The sequence below is a fragment of the Coregonus clupeaformis genome, chromosome 5 (genome assembly GCF_020615455.1).
Source record: "Coregonus clupeaformis isolate EN_2021a chromosome 5, ASM2061545v1, whole genome shotgun sequence".
NCBI lineage: Eukaryota > Metazoa > Chordata > Actinopteri > Salmoniformes > Salmonidae > Coregonus > Coregonus clupeaformis.
This window is the reverse complement of record NC_059196.1, coordinates 25,602,617-25,608,874: the sequence shown is the minus strand read 5'-3', so window position 1 is coordinate 25,608,874 and position 6,258 is coordinate 25,602,617. Positions and strand designations below refer to the sequence as shown.

At 44.8% G+C, this 6,258-nt stretch overlaps 1 protein-coding gene across 1 annotated transcript in view; it reads left to right on the top strand.

Annotated features, from left to right (window-relative positions):
* Positions 1 to 2,584: 2,584 nt before the first annotated feature.
* Positions 2,585 to 6,258, top strand: part of LOC121567887 (tripartite motif-containing protein 3-like) — a 43,908-nt gene continuing 40,234 nt past the window's right edge. Inside the window, exon 1 of the mRNA XM_045213772.1 lies at positions 2,585 to 2,754. The gene's annotated coding sequence lies outside the window, so the exon portion shown is untranslated. The remainder of the gene's footprint in view (positions 2,755 to 6,258) is intronic.

The following is a 6,258-nucleotide window of genomic DNA, read 5'->3' as shown; positions in this document are numbered from 1 at the left end:
AATTTCATGGACAAACTATTAAAGAATAAAAGTGTTTTGTATTACATTTATCACTTAATTTCTAATTTTTATTAAAGTGTTCCTCTTCTCTTGCTGTTTTGAAAAGAAAACATACGTGGTGAATATTTCCGGTATGCTCTTAGTAGTCTTATACAAACAACCAAACACTATTGTATTGCTCTTATTGGGGTCAGTGTTACAAAGACAGCCAGTCTCTTAGCCAGGCACAGCTAGTCTCTTAGCCAGGCACAGCTAGTCTCTTAGCCAGGCACAGCTAGTCTCTTAGCCAGGCACAGCTAGTCTCTTATCCAGGCACAGCCAGCTGAATGGCAGGCAGCTCCATGTTGGGGAGGACGGCACTAATCCCAAACCAAATTGTTGAGGTCTCAGTCTCAGAATTGAAGAGAGCCAGGACATGGGCTCTTGTCAAAAGTAGTGCACTATATAGGGAATAGGGTGCCATTTGTGATTATACCCAAGCTACCAGCACCTGGTGGCATAGCACAATGGCGGGAGAGAGCCATGGACCCATCAAGTACTCCCCAAACTGCTTCAGTGTGAGCCCCCAGCACCCCAGCCTCCACCTGCCTCCCCAAGGATGTACCCCCTGCACTCCAGCCAGCCTGCTGCTCTGCTCTGCCAGGCCCAGAGACCCCCTGCCTCTCTTGGCAGACAGGGCCTCAGCATGAAGCCCCAGAATGTACCGCTTGCATCACACTCTGCACGTACTCATGCACCCCAGTCTGCCATTCTACCAGGCGTAGGGGCCCCCTGCCTCCCCCAGCCTACCCCCAGCTAGGCCAGGCAGGCAGGCCTGATCCCAGGGGGTGGGTGAGGGATTAACTTGTTGTGTTGCAGAGATCTCTGGGAGAGCGGAGTGAATATGGGTTAAACCTATTGAACTTCTGGGCTCTCCAGGCAACGGACATCAGAGTGTGGCACTGTTTGTGACTTGAGTCGTGATGTATTATTTTGATAAACATTTGTGATGATCCTCATGAAAAAACAACAAACGATACTAAAAAACCCTTAATTAAATCATGAGCTTTCCAGAAATATATTATATATTGAATGCTGTCCTCCTGCTCTAAATCCTGCGCTTGATAAGCATACAAACAGACAGACAGACATATGTGTGGATAAGAGCTTCCATTATGTAAAATTATCACTGAGGACAGTTATTGCTTGAACATTATATGCTTGCATCCCAAATGGGATCCTATTTCCTATATAGTGTACTACTTTGGAACAGAGGTAGTACACTATATAGGAAATAGGGTGCCATTTGGGACACAGACGTTATGTATGTGTAGAGAAGGAGCAGCTAGTCTGTCTCTGTTATCTACTGTACAGTCTGGTTTCTGCTATCTGCGGCTATTGAGTCTGCATGTCTGTCTGGCTGCCATCTGGGCTGGATGCAGTCTCCATAGCAACCCCATCTCTTACAATGCAACCCTGAGAGGGCCGTCTATGCCGCCCCTCCCCCTCTTCACCCCCTCCCCACCTGTGTCAGCATAAACACAACACCTCCTATTGCCACCATGTATCTCCCTCCTCTCTCTCGCCTTTGACTCCCTCTCTCTCTTTCTATCTCCTCCACCTAGATGCACCAGTTTTCTAAACCCCTTAATGAAGTACTTTATGGCTGTGGAGAACACAAGAATCATGAGGATCACAAAGCCTTTGTTGTTGAAACACTAGAGATGCTCCTGGACTGAGTCCCAAACGGCACTCTTTCCCTCAATAGGGCATCACTATATAGTGAGCTACAGTACTTACAGGGTGCCATTTGGGACGCCACCTCTGGTCTTATTGGGTGTGGATTGAGGTATTTTTAGACACCTCTTCTGAAAGCATCGCCTTGCATGCTCCACTGCACCCCACAAGTACCCGCCATCCATACCCCCCAACCCCTTAGCACCACCCTGTCCTCTTGTCTTTCACCCTTCAGGATACAGAAGTCCCAGCTGGTCTGCTCTACTGTTTTCACAACCCTCCATCTCCTCCTCCCTCCCTCCATTGCTCCCTCCACTTCTCTTCTCATCTTCTCATCCTGTACTGACTGAGCATAAAGATAAGCCATTTATACTGTGGGTTTATCATCCCCTAGATCCATTATTTGGAATCTTGTTCGGAATCCTAGTTCAAGCTCACCCCTCAATGGGTAGGCATCTAAATGATCTGTATAGAAGTCTAGGCCATTAGGCTACCCCTGAAGCTATATTTATGGTAAATACAGTCATTAGGGCATGGCCATTGTCTTCTCTGCAGCTTCTCTATGTGTTCCTTATGTCTTAAATAGCAGCCTGATTCAGACAGTAGGGGAACCAGAGGAAGCAGTGAAAAGCATCCTTTGTCCTTTTATGGGCAGGGGGCGGGGTTAAAACAGGTCACACCCTACTGCAGCAGACAGTCTGTATCCCTCCATCACATTCTGAGGATGCTCTACACATTTACATCTAATTTACATACATTATATCCCATTGGACAGCCAAACTCCTCCTACTGCTCTCTAGCCAATCCTCCAACAGTCTTTGTATGGGTCCCGCCTCTCCCTCCCTTCCTTTCGCTTCTCCTTCCCATCCCGGTCTCTCTCTCCTTCTCTTCCCAAACACAGCAGACCCTGCGCTTTTATTCCTGTCTCACGGTTCTCGCTGTGGATTATGTTATAAGACATTAGGACTTTGACAATGGACAGTTCTCTGTGTGGACTTGGATGCTGACACTTCTCTCTAAGGCTGCCTGGAAATTCATGTGAGTACAATCCTCCCATTCAGTCTCTCTCTCTCGCTGTCTGTCTGTATTCTCTGTGCTTTCTCCCCAGCCAGCCGTAGTGCAGTGCCATGTCCAGGATTTCTCGCTACATATGGATGCAAGGAAGCGTTTGAATAATTGATTACAGTATCTCGTCTGGCATCTGCCTCCGTTCAGTGAATCTCAGAACAGGAACAGCAGTGATTATTGAGCACTCTGCTTCTACGGCTCAGAGCTGCTGCTGTAGCTTTTCTATTCATAAGAGGGGGGAATGGCATTGTATGTGAGTGGGAAATGGCACATGCACGCACACACACACCTCTCCATTTTGGCTCCAGGCTGCTTGCTCTGCTCAGTGGCAGGTGGGCATCTATACTGCAGTCTATGGGCAGGGCTCGTGGCTGGAGGAGGTTACTGTATTTTGGAGAATGTATCATATATGTCTATCTATGTTTATGTTATGCTTCAATGTTACGCTGTTAGGAAAAAAAGGTGATAAAATGGTTCTTCAGCTGTCCCCGTAGGAGAACACTTTGAAGAACCCTTTTTGGTTCCAGATAGAACCCTTTTGGTTCCAGGTAGAAACCATTTGGGTTCCATGAAGAACCCTTTCAGAGGGTTCTACATGGAACCCTAAAGGGTTCTACCTGAAAACAAAAAGGGTTCTTTCTACCTGGATCCAAAAAGGGTTCTCATTTACATTTACATTTTAGTCATTTAGCAGACGCTCTTATCCAGAGCGACTTACCTATGGAGACAGTTGAAGAACCCTTTTGGAACCCTTTTTTCTAAGAGTGTATGTTAGCAAATGATATTATGTTATGTTTCAGTGTTATGTAATGTAATATAATGTAATGATGTTATGTTTCAGTTTTATGTTAGGTAATGATGTTATGTTATGTTTCAGTGTTATGTAATGTAATAATGTTATATTTCAGTGTTATGTAAGGTAATGATGTTAGGCTATGTTTCAGTGTTATGTTAGGTAATAATGTTATGTTTCAGTGTTATGTTAGGTAATGATGTTATGTTTCAGTGTTATGTAAGGTGATGATGTTATGTTGTTTCAGTGTTAGGTAATGGTACAGTAAGCTCATACTGTCAGACAGGAACATGTGAATCAGCAGGTTAGATCTATGTTCAAGTCATTCTACGGCTCTTCATTTGGCATTGTATTGCCACTGGGTGGGCTGTCTAGCTACCTCCCCTATCCTGCATCAAACATTATAGATGTCCAGTAGTGTCCCACAATGTTGATTGACTTTCTTAGTGAGATGTGCTTTAGTCTGTTGCAGTGCTGGGTTATGTTGGGTTGTAGAAGACTGCTTTGACTACTGGGTAGACTGTGTTTGATGCTGTTCCTACTGACTAAGGGTTGCATGTCTGACTGAGGGTTGCAGTCAGGTCTTATTAAAGGTGGGAGCTGACTACAGCTAACAGCTGTTCCCAGATCTGTTAGTATATTACAGTGTGCACTATTAGGGCAGCTGAACACAACCCTGGTCTTGCTCAGAGCAGGCAGACCTGATCAGACGGACATCAGCAACCATGACACAGGCCACAGTCTACCAGAGCATGGTCTGAAGCTAGGCATGGTCTGACTGGTTACAGGATCCTGTCACTACTACTACACTATTACTATTACACTATTACTGTAGTGTTATAATGTAATACTGTGTGCTAATACAGAATTGTGCTGTGCTGTATTAATAATGTCATAGTATGAGTCTTTGCTGTAATTCCATGCTGCTTTAGGGGAATTAATAGACAATAGTTCATTGTGACTGTGAATGCTGTGGGATTGTAGAATAGAGAAAAAGAGTCTGGAATCTTGTTTGGAATCCTAGTTCAAGAGAGTACGCTTTGGCAATATGTACAGTGCATTCAGAAAGTATTCAGACCTCTTTACTTTTTCCACAGTTTGTTACATTACAGCCTTATTCTAAAATGGATTAAATTGTTTTTTTCCCCCTCATCAATCTACACACAATACCCCATAATGACAAAGCGAAAACAGTTTTATTTTTTATTTTAGCAAATGTATAAAAAATTAAAAACAGAAATACCTTATTTACATAAGTATTCAGACCCTTTAATATGAGACTCGAAATTGATCTCAGGTGCATCCTGGTTCCATTGATCATCCTTGAGATGTTTCTACAACTTGATTGGAGTCCACCTGTGGTAAATTCAATTGATTGTACATGATTTGGAAAGGCACACACCTGTCTGTATAAGGTCCCACAGTTGACAGTGCATGTCAGAGCAAAAACCAAGCCATGAGGTCCAAGGAATTGTCCGTAGAGCTCAGAGACAGGATTGTGTCGAGGCACAGATCTGGGGAAGGGTACCAAAACATTTCTGCAGCATTGAAGGTCCCCAAGAACACAGTGGCCTCCATCATTCTTAAATGGAAGAAGTTTTGAACCACCAAGACTCTTCCTAGAGCTGGCCGCCTGGCCAAATGGAGCAATCGGGGGAGAAGGGCCTTGGTCAGGGAGGTGACCAAGAACCCGATGGTCACTCTGACAGAGCTTTAGAGTTCCTCTGTGAAGATGAGAGAACCTTCCAGAAGGACAACCATCTCTGCAGCACTCCACCAATCAGGCCTTTATGGTAGAGTGGCTAGACGGAAGCCACTCCTCAGTAAAAGGCACATGACAGCCCGCTTGGAGTTTGCCAAAAGGCACCTAAAGGACTCTCAGATCATGAGAAACAAGATTCTCTGGTCTGATTAAACCAAGATTGAACTCTTTGGCCTAAATGCCAAGCGTCACGTCTGGAGGAAACCTGGCACCATCCCTACGGTGAAGCATGGTGGTGGTAGCATCATGCTGTGGGGATGTTTTTCAGCAGCTCCACAGCACTCAGGACCTCAGACTGGGGCGAAGGTTCACCTTCCAACAGGACAACGACCCTAAGCACACAGCCAAGACAACGCAGGAGTGGCTTCGGGACAAGTCTCTGAATGTCCTTGAGTGGCCCAGCCAGAGTCCGAACTTGAACCCGATCGAACATCTCTGGAGAGACCTGAAAATAGCTGTGCAGCGACGCTCCCCATCCAACCTGACAAAGCTTGAGAGGATCTGCAGAGAAGAATGGGAGAAACTCCCCAAATATAGGTGTGCAAAGCTTGTAGCATCATACCCAAGAAGATTCGAGGCTGTAATTGCTGCCAACAGTGCTTCAACAAAGTACTGAGTAAAGGGCCTGAATACTTATGTAAATGTGATATTTCAAAAACCTATTTTTGCTTTGTCATTCTGGGGTATTGGGTGTAGATTGATGAGGGGGGGGAAATCAATTTAATCAATTTTAGAACAAGGCTGTAACGTAACAAAATGTGGAAAAGGTAATGGGGTCTGAATACTTTCCGAATGCACTGTACATTGTTACGTCATGCCAATAAAGCAAATTTAATTTAATTGAATTGAGAGAGAGAGAGCGCATACTATACTGTATTTCAAGATCTAGCTCTGTTTGTAAATTCAGAGCAACTGACCA